Consider the following 11,534-nt stretch of genomic DNA (forward strand, 5'->3'; position numbering starts at 1 on the left):
TGTCCGCTGGGTTTCAACCAAGCGCTCACATAGTTTTACATAAACATGCTCGGCTACTGGCCATGAGGCAGTAGAGCAAATAAGACCATGCCCCATTTAAACGTGATATTTATTTTTAATACCTGAACTCATGCTTTAGCACACTACATTTAGGTAAAAATACTTGATGCACCTATTGACGAAGTGTTATAATACACGAAGGCACCGCAGTGAGCAGGATAACCACTGAATCAGTACTTCCATTTGGTTTTCTGATGTAACGAAGGAACAATACAGCTAAAACCCACTTGTAAATACTACTCAATCTCAAAGCAAGCTTCATGGTGTCTGCGCATTCTGTAGATTTAAATTATTGCCGTCTTTGCGCCGTTTATTTGCTTCCTTGTTTTCTCAAGCGTCTATGTTACCACATCAGGTGCTCCAACTGACGTGCTATATGTGAGATGGGTGAAAGGAGTCCATTCATCACTCTTTGGGTGCTTTGGGTCAGCAACCAACCACGTAAGCGTTCATGCTGCCTATCGTTACATCTAAATTGTTGTTCACCGTTTTGCTTATCTTTTACCAAATTTCGCACCGTAAGAATGTATAGCCTTCAGTAAAAAAAAAAGCGAAAGAAAAGAAAGCGTTCGTCGTGCTGCTACGCGGCCGTGTCGTGCGCCTTCCACTACACATCCGGGGTCGCGCCCAGCAAGGCACGACAGTGTTTCCCTCGAGAGCGGATCGCGTGCTGGTCTCCCGACGGGAAACAACGCTGGCTCACCGGCACTGGAGGCGGCGTGTGCGGCGTGTTATTGAAAACGCGAGAGACGGCTCCCGGTCAGACTGCGCGAGGAAGGCGGAGGCACCAGATGCCGCTTTTCTCGAGCCTCACACGGCACGCGGTCTTGGCTTTCCCGAGAAGCGGTGGCCGCTCTTTTTCTCTGCCTTGACCGGCAGCTAGACGAGGTCAGCCTGGAAAGCGTCGAGGCTATTTTCGTGGCCGCTGTTTCCAGCTGCATCGTCGTTTCGCTACCGGAATGGCGTTCCTGCTGGCGAACGAATGGCCACGGGGGCGTTTGCCTCTCTCCTATGAAGTAGCGGCGTGTTTGGGCTTTGTTATAGGCGTGGATGCCCGGGCGGACAACCCAGCAGCGACAGCAATTTTCCTCTGTAAGAAGAATTTGTAAGGAGTGGAGAGGAAAAATCCCGATGCGGTAGAACCAGCTTCAAGGTTTTGCATTTTGCTAAACTGTAAGGAGATTATTCGGTTCTGACGATAACGCGATCAAGCTCAGCGTTGTTTCCAGGTGTAGTTCACCTGTGAAACGAATAATTTAGTCTAATCGTAATTAATGTCATAAGTTGTACCAATTTATTATATTAGTTATTGAAGTGGTTAATGTTAGACATACTAAAATTATTTATCTTTATTACCAATAATAAACTTCTGCTCTAGCATACTGATTCTGAACCAATGAAGCAGGCACATGAGGTGGGAATGGTAGAGAGGCCTTGGAGTATACGCAACTAGACACGCATAACGCATACCTATGGGGCTCAGTATGCAAGCCATTTTCTATGTAGACTGTAAATAATTTAGGCGATAAATGAAACACACATGGGCATCAACAAAGTGAGCTATTTCTGATGAATTTGAAACAGACTTCAATGACAAGTTTATTAGTGATGAAAGGTGCAACTTAAAAGGCGAGGTCATGCATGAACGTCAAAGTGCCATGCGTTGTAAAAATAAAGTTTCTTCTTTGATTTTCCCTCTACGAGTGTATCATTAAGCCATTTTCTAGAATCCCAGCAGCTAAAGCTATTCATCGTATTCATGCATCTTAACTTTTAAAAAAATAAAAACAGTTAGGATGTTTAATACAAGCATCCTTCGCAAACACACACAAAAAAAATATGTAGCCTGTTTAAAACGGCAATGATATTCCATTTATTCAGTCTTGTAATTTACGACTTAAGTGCGCCCTTGAAGTTACATTTTTTGTTAGGGCAAGCAGAATGTATGCATTTTACTGTCATGCCATTAGAGAAAACCGGCGGGTGGTCCTTTCCTAAAGCAGCGTTTATTCTTTCGACCAAGCTCTGCCTAGAGGCTGTGAGAGCTCCACCAACGCTATTGTTTGTTTCATGCTCTTTTCCGGACAATATCTGACCTGTGAAGAGCGCAATTTTGTGCCTGGAACGACAAACCCTTCCATGTCGTCTAGGCGGCCGCTTTTTTTCATTTCGCTGTTGTTGTAAGGCCGATGTTGTTCTTCCGAGTTAACAACCGTTTTTCACGCCTCTCACGTTCACAACTTGCACGCTGTCTATTTCAGGCCGGAGAAGTGCTACCTGGTTTCTACATTATCATTTCCTGTCTTTTGGAACCCCGGGATGTGAAGCTCATTTGCGCATCTTGTTTGGAGGCAGACTAAACAATGGCACCTCTCAGTGTCTTGTATGCTAGTTATGTTTCACTGCACAAGACGGTTGCACAAAATTTTTACTTCGATGCAGTGGCTGTACAATACAGAAGTTTAAACATGGCCGCAATGTTTAGAGTTGAAAGACGTGAGTGAAAGGGTGATTCAAGCAATATTTTAGTTTATACTATTCTTGATGAATGTGAAATACATTTGTTTTTTCCCTTTATTGTCTCATCTGATTGCTTTCAGCAGATGACTGATTTCGTTATGAAGCGCCAAGGGATAGACAAAATATTTTCTCCTTTCAGCTTTCATTGTTCTCTTTCTTACTGCATTTTTTCTTTTGACACCTTTCCAGCAAGACAGCGCTTTGTTGGGATAAATATTTTCTTAGTTACGTTGTTGTAGCCATGTACACAATACATTTGTTGAATAAGGCTACACTGCATTTCATTCAGCATTTTCATCTAAAGCCTTGAGACTCTATTGCTGTATTGGTTTAGGGGGTTTTAACGTCCCAAAGCGACTAACGGTATATGGAACGCCGTAGAGGAAGACGTGGCAAAAAAACAGCGCAGCGACGACGGACACGTACGTCGCTGCGCTGTTTTTTACCACGTCCATGATGCACCAACTCGCTCAGTTGTCGGTTCTTCTGCCGTAGAGGAGGGCTCAAGATAATTTCGACCACCTGGGTTTCTTTAACGTGCTCTGACATTACACAGTATTCAAGATTCTAACGGCTCCCCTCCATCGAAATGCTACTGCCGCATGCGGGACCGAACCCGCGTCTTTTGGGTGAGAGGCCGAGCACCATAACCACTGAGGCATCGTGGCGGCTCGCTCATATTGTTGTTGCATGCATTATGGGTTATGGGGGCTTAACGTCCTAAAGCGACTCAGGCTATGAGGGACGCCGTAGTGAAGGGCTGAGGGAATTTCGACCGCCTGGGGTTTTTTAACGCGCACTGACATCGCAGGGTACACGGGCCTCTAGAATTTCGCCTCCATCTAAATTCAGCCGCCACGGCCGGTATCGAAACCGCGTCTTTCGGGTCAGCAGCCGAGCGCCATAACCACTGAGCCAGTGCGGCGGGTTAATGTTTCGTGAATTACATCAATATGAAATTACCTTGATTGTTACTTATTTCCCGCCTTAGACTAGCCATGAAAAGTTACACAAAGTGAAAATATGCAAAGCTCTCACAACCTCTAACGAACCTGGGCGCATATGAGGGAGGAAATCCCTCGCACAACATCGCTGCATCAGAGACGGCCGTCATTAACGCCTAAAAATGAGCCCGTGAACTTGATTGTTGAAAGTAATCCAGGTCTTTAAAATTTCCGGCAGCGAGCGGTGCCCAGTACTTGCATGCTGCTGTATTAGGTATGTGTGCCTTGCTATCTTCTTAACGTCTCAGTGTGTCTGCTTTTTCTCTAAAAGTTCAGTATTTGAAGCTACTCGATTCATGGCACGAAACTTGTTCGTGGACGCGTATCATAGCCTTGACATTTACATTGTTCTCAATGTAATTATTTTAAGGACAGCCCGTCAGATATTCGACCTGAAGTCGACGGCGTAATTTTATGGATGAATTTCTTTGCCCTCTCATTGTCGACAAATTAAGGTGCGCGTTGTCAGGAAATCCTGACAAACATAGAGCCGAACATTTACAAACCACCCCAGACATTTTCCCTCCGCATTGTTTTCCGCAGAGGAACATTCATCCCAAGTGGGATACGAACCATGGGCGGCACCAGGAGTACAGCTCCGTTTACAGTTGCTTTAGACCAAGCCTCTCTCGCTCTGGGCTCTAACTGGTAGCCTAACAAGCGATCTGGACAAAAGCATTTTTCAACGAGAAAGAGTTTATGAACGCATTATTTTTCATACATTGTAAGATTTCACTATAAACGCCAATATATCCGCAGAACTGCCGTCAACAGGCTTGCATTTTTTTTCCTAATAAAGTTTTTGCTATTGTCAATGGTTTCTGATGGTCTATTATTTCGATTTTGAAGGTGTTTGATTGGTTTTGATGGTAGTCTTTACTGCTCGACGCGAGCGCTGGAAACAGTATAAAAGAAATATTTTGCTACATATCGGAAGAATGGACTCTTACCTTCAGTATTTCCATGCCAGTACCTTACAGTTTTGCAGTATTCGAATTGTTTGTTCAAGAATGTTGGACATGCACCGCTTAGTCGTGCCCCTCGAAATATTCAGCGAGTATTACAGCCGTAGCCATGCAGTGAGGCCGATTGAGTCTAGAGGTAGAGACGGTCGCCTATGTCGCCAAAGACATCTTTAAGTAAAAGGCAAGCGTCTGAACGCCGCTGAACGTTGGGCACAAAAAGTGGCAGGAAATGCCAAGTTCCCTTTTTAGGTGGAACACCAGCGGCTTATGGCGGAGGCGCCTGCTGCACCAAAACCAGCCATTGAGGCCATGCGCGGTCCCAAAGTTGAAGAACAGAACAGGCGCCTCCGGGCAGCTACCGCCATCTATGACCCGCCGTCGGAAACGCCACGGCTTTCCTGCAACGCTTTTCATGCTGGCGCGTATTCTTGACGCCGGGAGAAAATGCAATTTTTTAGTGACATGTCCTTGGTGTATAAAGGCACCGAAGCATATAAAGAGCAAAATCAAAGCTCCTATAGGTGGAATTTAATATCTCCGTAACCTTTCCAGAAAACAGTTTACAACGTTATGTTAGTTCTAAGAACTACGGCGATATTCCAGAGGTTTCCTCCAGCGGAGGGAATAAGTTTAGTAAAAGAAGAGACACTGCGCATTGCGGTACAAACCCTAACTGGCCGGCGCACGGGTAAGATTACTAGCGCTGAACAACTTTGAAGATCTTTCCACCTCTCCGTTCCGTGATTTTCATGCGTTAATGTTTTCCTGTGCTGAGTCAGTTAACCTGTGCTTTTCTCGCGTTAAGTTACTCTATTTTGCCCCATTTGGAACGCCCCTTTGGGAAGTGCTCCGCCCAAGACTTCATTTATCTTCATTTCCAAAACGCAAACAAATCTACGGTCGTCTGTCTTACGCCTTCGGGTGTTATTCAACCGAAAGGACAAATCGCTTTACCTTTGTAAGCCACTCTTAGTACGAAGTTTATATCAAAATGCTAATGTTTTATTTCTGATCTCCCATCTAATTGTTACTGTAAAGGCTTGCTCTGAATTTGACCAAAGTCTTAATTTTTTTAATCTTCGAAATAAATTGATAATGCGCATGTGTTTAATGAATGAATAGGGCTGCGCCCGAAATTTAAGCTTTTTATGTTTTGCTTATTCTTAGCCGGCATTATTCAACCTTCGCGTTAAACAAGGCAACAAATCCTGCTCAAGCACCTGATACGCAGTTGTAGGACTTCCTAGCACGTGTGAACCGGTAACATGCCAACGACGACATAGTCAGTCTGAGAACAACGGGGTAAATTATCATGCTGTTTTCACTAATTTAACTCAACAAGTGCGAAGGTTTAGATGTGTGCTCGCGACATCTATTTCTTCCCTCGGGACAGCTAGTGAAGTCATTGAAAGGTGCTGAGCCCTTTTTTGTCCAGGGTGATCTTGTACGGAGCACCCGCGCAAGGTCGCTTAAATAGCTTCCCCCTAGTGCATAGGAGTGCTCTAAATGGCCCTTAGAACGATGCATAGATGCCTCGTCTTACTGCAACTGCCTGCAGGGCGAAAGAAGACCAGAAAAGCTACGCTGTAGACACCGGAAACGAAAAGGAGCGCACCTCACGTATCAGTCGCGCAAGAGCCCGAAGGTGGTTGTTAAGTGAAGATCACGGCTCTTACTTGGCTTGAGGCCAGCGCCGAAAGCGAGATTTTTCGGATGTCGCAAACAACGTATCTTTTTCTTTTCCAAATGCAGGCTCATAATGCATTCCAGGCTGGTCAATGCCCTCTGAAGAGGAAGTGTGCCGGTCCTGTTGGCGCTAGTCTGGAATGATAATAGCGAACGCTACGTCTACTGCATTCAGGCTTTGTTAATTAACATGGAATAAATTTTTCCCACACTGTTGCTATGTGGATTGTACTTCTGGCCTTGGGGAGTGCCAGTTTTGTTATATAGTTTCGTGTTAGTAGTAAACTGTTTCAAAGACGGCTTTTCGTTTATATTGAGGCTCGCCCGTCTGCTAGGTCTGATGAAGGCTTTCAGCTAAAATAAAAAAGCATTGCTGTCGTCATACTGACGCTCATGCTCAGCTTTGTGCGATGCGAATTTCATCACATATTTTTATCAAAATAAAGGTAAAAATAAAAGCGTACGGGAAAGAAAAAAGATCGCACCCTTTTGCAAACAGTCCTCGCATGCTCATGCTTCTGCGCATATCCCAATTGGTTTATCCTCGGCAAGCCGTGCTGTTTTCACACGTGAAGGCACCCCGTCCAGAATTTGCGCGTCACTCTCGAACAAACTCGTCTGCCTCGCCAGACGGGCCATTTTTGGTCCGACTTCGTGTTTAATCCTCTTCCTCCGTCCCCGTAATATGAGGGCTTCCTGTTTGAAGAGTCTATTTCCTCGGTGTTTGATCAGGACTCATCTTTCTTCGCGAAAGGTGTCTCCCCAAAGCCCTTGCGAAAGTACCCGTCGTCTCGTTTCAGTTTCGCCGGAACGGGTGCGAGATATCTCGCCCCTTCCCGCCTCCTGTCTTCGGGCGGATCGCTGCTCCGTTTCTGTCTATCAGGCTCGTAGTTTCCATGTATCTGCACTTAAGTCTGTCTATGTTTTCCGCTCGAAGAAGGAGCCGTACAATCGGGTCTTCTCTATTAGCAGCGCCGGGGTAAACCATGAGAGAGGGCGTTACTCGCTGCGAAGGATGGAGGAGAGAGAGAGAGAGTGTGCGTGTGAGGAGGAACGAGAGAGAAAGAGAGGACACGCGTCCTGTTAATCAGCGCCGTTGGCAGCACACCACATCGTTAGGCGGGACGCCGAGTCGGCACGCCACCTACGCTCTCCGCCCTGCTTGCCACGTCCAAATTTCTCCTCCAGCGTGCTCTCTCTCTCCAAACAGTAGACTTTAACACCGCCCTACTCTCCTTCCCTGATCACCTCCCTGAACCCCCAAGACGATTCCTCGTAACTTCTTTATTTCTCTCAGCTGTGTGCGGTCTACGCGTGCAAGGAAGGAGTGACAGCTGGAGTGTAGGCTTCCACACGACGCTTCCTCCTCCTCCTCCTCCTCCTCCTCTGCGGCTCAGGAAACTCCGAAGACGCGTCGTCGTCGGCACTCTTGTCTCTCGACTGTCTGGCGAGCGCGGAGAGCAAATTACTGCCTTGAAGTACGAACACGACGACGAAGCTGATGTTAGAGGCTACGCCCCGAAACCGTTTCTCTGCGAAGGGTGGCTCCTCTGTCGCCTTCCGCGTGCCTCGAAGCGTAACGCTAAGTACATATGAAGTGACGGAAAGAGATATGGGAAATAGAGATAAATTGAGTGCGTTCAGATACCTGTCATGTCTTGGATGTAGGCGGCCCATACAATTGTTCTGATTTCATTTCAATTTTTTTTTTTTTCACTGGGCCATTGCGACCAGTTGATCTAGCTTAAAGGTCAATTCGTTGTTCATATTTAACAGCGGCGAAGCACAGTGCAACACAGTATGTTATATTATGCAGAAGAACGACCACAGATAATAAACGAACGTGCCGGCGTTACTCTGCGTTAACTTTTTCTGCCTTAATTTGCGTTTCAGTCCTCAAGGTTGCCTTGGGACGTTTGCAGCTTCTGCACACCGCGTTGGGACTCATGTTCGTCCCGCAATTTTCAGGTACCTTCTTCACATACATTGGTTCGCTTTTATTTCGAAAGTCTGTAGAAAGCGTTTATTTCACGTATGTACCCACTTCACTTGACAAGAAAACAAAAATCCACTTCTTTCTAGACCAATGTAAAAGGCAGCTCTTTAGATGCCAAGTAAGCCATTAAAATTGCTGCTGCGAAGGCGTTGTAGCAACGCACGCTATATCAATGAATACGAACCCAAATGAGGCAATACAATTTGCAGAGTTTTTAGCATCAGAGGTATCGGCAATTTATTAGGACGCATAGCTATCAAAATATCCTGGCAATAGCGAGGGTCTTTCGAAAGCTTTTTTTTTTTTGCTTGTCATAGAACTTCGGTCGCCGCTTCACAAACGAGGCTCAGCAAACTGCTGTCCAACCAGCTGCCCAAGTGGCAGAATATTTCCATAGATATAAAGTGCTCTGAGCGAAGCATGAGTCAGGTGAACAGAGTTTGCAAACACTGGAGTACCGTCACGTTGTGGAGTGTTTTTCTTTTTCGAGAAGAGGGAAGCCAAGTTGAAAAATTTTCAAGGTCCCATTTCGCGTTCGGGCATTCCCTTCAGAGGAGAACAAACAACTACATGACCGCGCCGCCACCTTTGTCGCCCTGTGGCGTGAATCATGCCCAATGGCCTCCGCGTAGAAGGTCAGCCACGTCACGCAAACAACTCTACGCGATCACTATGCGCAGCGCGAAGAGTCTTTCCATATTATACTTACCAGCTTACAAAATGAGCAAAAAATTTCCATTCGGTCTGAGTTGTTGCATGGTATCGTTATTTTTTTCTTGAAAGGCGGAAGTGGAATACTAGCAAAGTTTTCATTGCTTTTATTTGAAAGCATATTCTCAGCCGGTAATGTCTCCAATGGCGACGGACAATTCTTGACCGCAATCTAAAAAACGTTCTGCTTCCTCGAAATTTTTGTGTTTTTTTACCGCATCGAATATTAGGCGGCGTTCGATACTTTTTTTAAATTTTCTTTGTGGTTGGACCGACTAGCAGTGATCAGGTTTTGCAGTGATTTGCCTTTTGCGATTCAGTTCTTAGGTACCACCTTACAGGAAGCAGGTCGGCTAAACATAATTAAATTGGAACCGCGTGCATGCGCAGTGCGGTAGAGAAAAACGCAAACATCGGAAAACCCAGCTCCCAGCCACTGCTGAGAGCGGTTGGATGACCGCGGCCCGGGGCTGCCACGAAACGTTAAGCCTAACTGCTGAAAGAAACTTCCGCGCTGAAAAGCATCCATCGTTATCGCCCTGCGCAACCGAGTAGCTATTTTTAAATAACCAGAGTACACATCACACAATTGTATAATATGACTAATACAAGAGGAGAATACGGGGTTTAGATGCATCAGTAACCGCGTATTGAACCGGAGTGCCACCCAGAGGTTATTTATATGCCTGGATTTGCCGCATCTAGTCCGGGAGAGGAAAAAAGTCTTAAAAATTAAAATTTCTGCTGATGTCTGTTCAGGAGGCTGGGATCTTTTCAACTGAGAGTAAGAAGAAATGCAGAACCGTTAACCTGGAAAACTCTAACAAGCAAGACCGAACAGCCTGAACCTGTCACACCCCATATAAAAAAACAAGCACGGCGAACAAATTTTTCTTTTCAGTGCTGCAGTCAGTGGTACTTTTTTCTGTGCTTCATTTTTCTTCTTTTTTAGAGCGCTGCACAAAACTCCAACGGCGTCGGCATTCGCTCAACCCCAACGACATCATGCAGGAATTTATCACTTAAGAAAGGCAAAACCCAGTTGGTCTCAGGAAGTAGTAATGCAAGAGAGTTTCATTGATAATAACAGTTTGCTTCAAGAATATCATTTTCTTCGCTGTTTCGTACTATACTTCACACGCGAATTTACCTCCAGTGTACAGTTGAGATACATCATGCGGAAACAACATTTTTCAAGTTATTAATCAGTCACCCGCCAAAATTTTAAGGGTTCTATGCAGAATGATCCAAAAGGCAGAGAAAAGAGCAAAAATTAGTCAATTTGAAATATAGCCACTATAGCGCAATGCGTCTTCCACAGAAATGAACAGGAAGGTGCGGGAGTTTCTTTAGTCGCGCAAAATTTTACTGGTGCATTAGTGGCCGACAGGTAGCGCTGTAGCCCATTATACAAACTAGTAACACCACTGAAGCATCTCCTTTAATTTTCAAAATGTAATTATTCTAGCAATATACTTTCTTTGGCGGTAGAAAAAATCACTACGAATTTCGAAGCATTTCGGTGAAATCCGCATCGTGCACGGGTCTATACCTTTAAATTATTTTTTCTTTTAATTTGGAATCACACTCTACTTTATGAATTATTTCAGCTCGTCAGACACACTGTACAGTTCCATTAACGGTAGAGAACCAACTCTTTTAGTCAATAATTTATATTCATAGAAAATGATTGTTGAAGAGCGCTTACAGGAAAAGATTAAGACTCACCCTTTTAGTCCGTCAAGAGAAGGTGATGAGATCCTCGCCAGAGACGTCGAAGAGCGATTCCTCAGAAAGCGCTGTAACTCTCCTTTGGTAGAAATTTTTTGGCCTATCTTATCCTTCGAGGAAGATAAAACACCGGAGTAGAGCACCCAAGTTAGAAGCAGTCACGGCACCTGGACGACCGACGCGCCCAGAAGCGGAACAACTACTTGCAAAGAAGCTCGGACGAAGTTCGCACTCAATCGATATCGCAGATCGGGCAGCACATCAGCAGCGAAGTCCGTAGCAGGATGCCACAGAAAAGCGCGAGACGAACTGAACGCCGCACAGAGCACGGAAAAGAAGTTCTCCTTGCACAGAGAACATCACCTGACAAGTTGAGAAAAAGTCCATCCAGGAGTCGGATGCCTCAGCTGAGACACGGTTGCGGACCCACTCCGCCGTAGGAAAAGTTCCCGACGGAAAAGCCGAGTATCGCCGTGAGGCCTCGCGGCGAGAAGGGAAAGAGATCCGCAGAGCGCGCGCCCAAGACCGCCGGTGGGGAGCGCCTTCTCTCAGCGATGCATCTCGGGCCGCTGACGCCCGTCGCGCAGCATCCGTAGCGAGCGCGGGTCTGGGCGCCGATCGGGCCCCGCGCGGCTCGGTCTAGTGCCACCAGCGACACCATCGGCCGAGCGCCCCCACCACTTTCGCCGCGGCAGCCGCACGCGCGGCCGGGTGCGGGGGCCCGTCTTCTATGGCTTGCGTTTTGCTTGCCTGCGGCCCCCCCTGAGTCGGTGGTGAAGGAGGGGGTTGGGGTGGGGGGAGGTGTCTTTTTCTTTCATTTTATTTAGACCTTATCCCGTCTCTCCCTGTTCCTTCCATTCC

At 46.2% G+C, this 11,534-nt stretch overlaps 1 protein-coding gene across 1 annotated transcript in view; it reads right to left on the bottom strand.

Moving 5' to 3' along the window:
- The window catches only part of LOC144094123 (uncharacterized), a 242,039-nt gene extending 230,757 nt beyond the window's left edge, over window positions 1-11,282 (bottom strand). Inside the window, exon 1 of the mRNA XM_077628042.1 lies at window positions 10,671-11,282. The gene's annotated coding sequence lies outside the window, so the exon portion shown is untranslated. The remainder of the gene's footprint in view (window positions 1-10,670) is intronic.
- Between the last annotated feature and the right edge of the window lie 252 nt (window positions 11,283-11,534).

Source organism: Amblyomma americanum, chromosome 6, assembly GCF_052857255.1.
Source record: "Amblyomma americanum isolate KBUSLIRL-KWMA chromosome 6, ASM5285725v1, whole genome shotgun sequence".
NCBI lineage: Eukaryota > Metazoa > Arthropoda > Arachnida > Ixodida > Ixodidae > Amblyomma > Amblyomma americanum.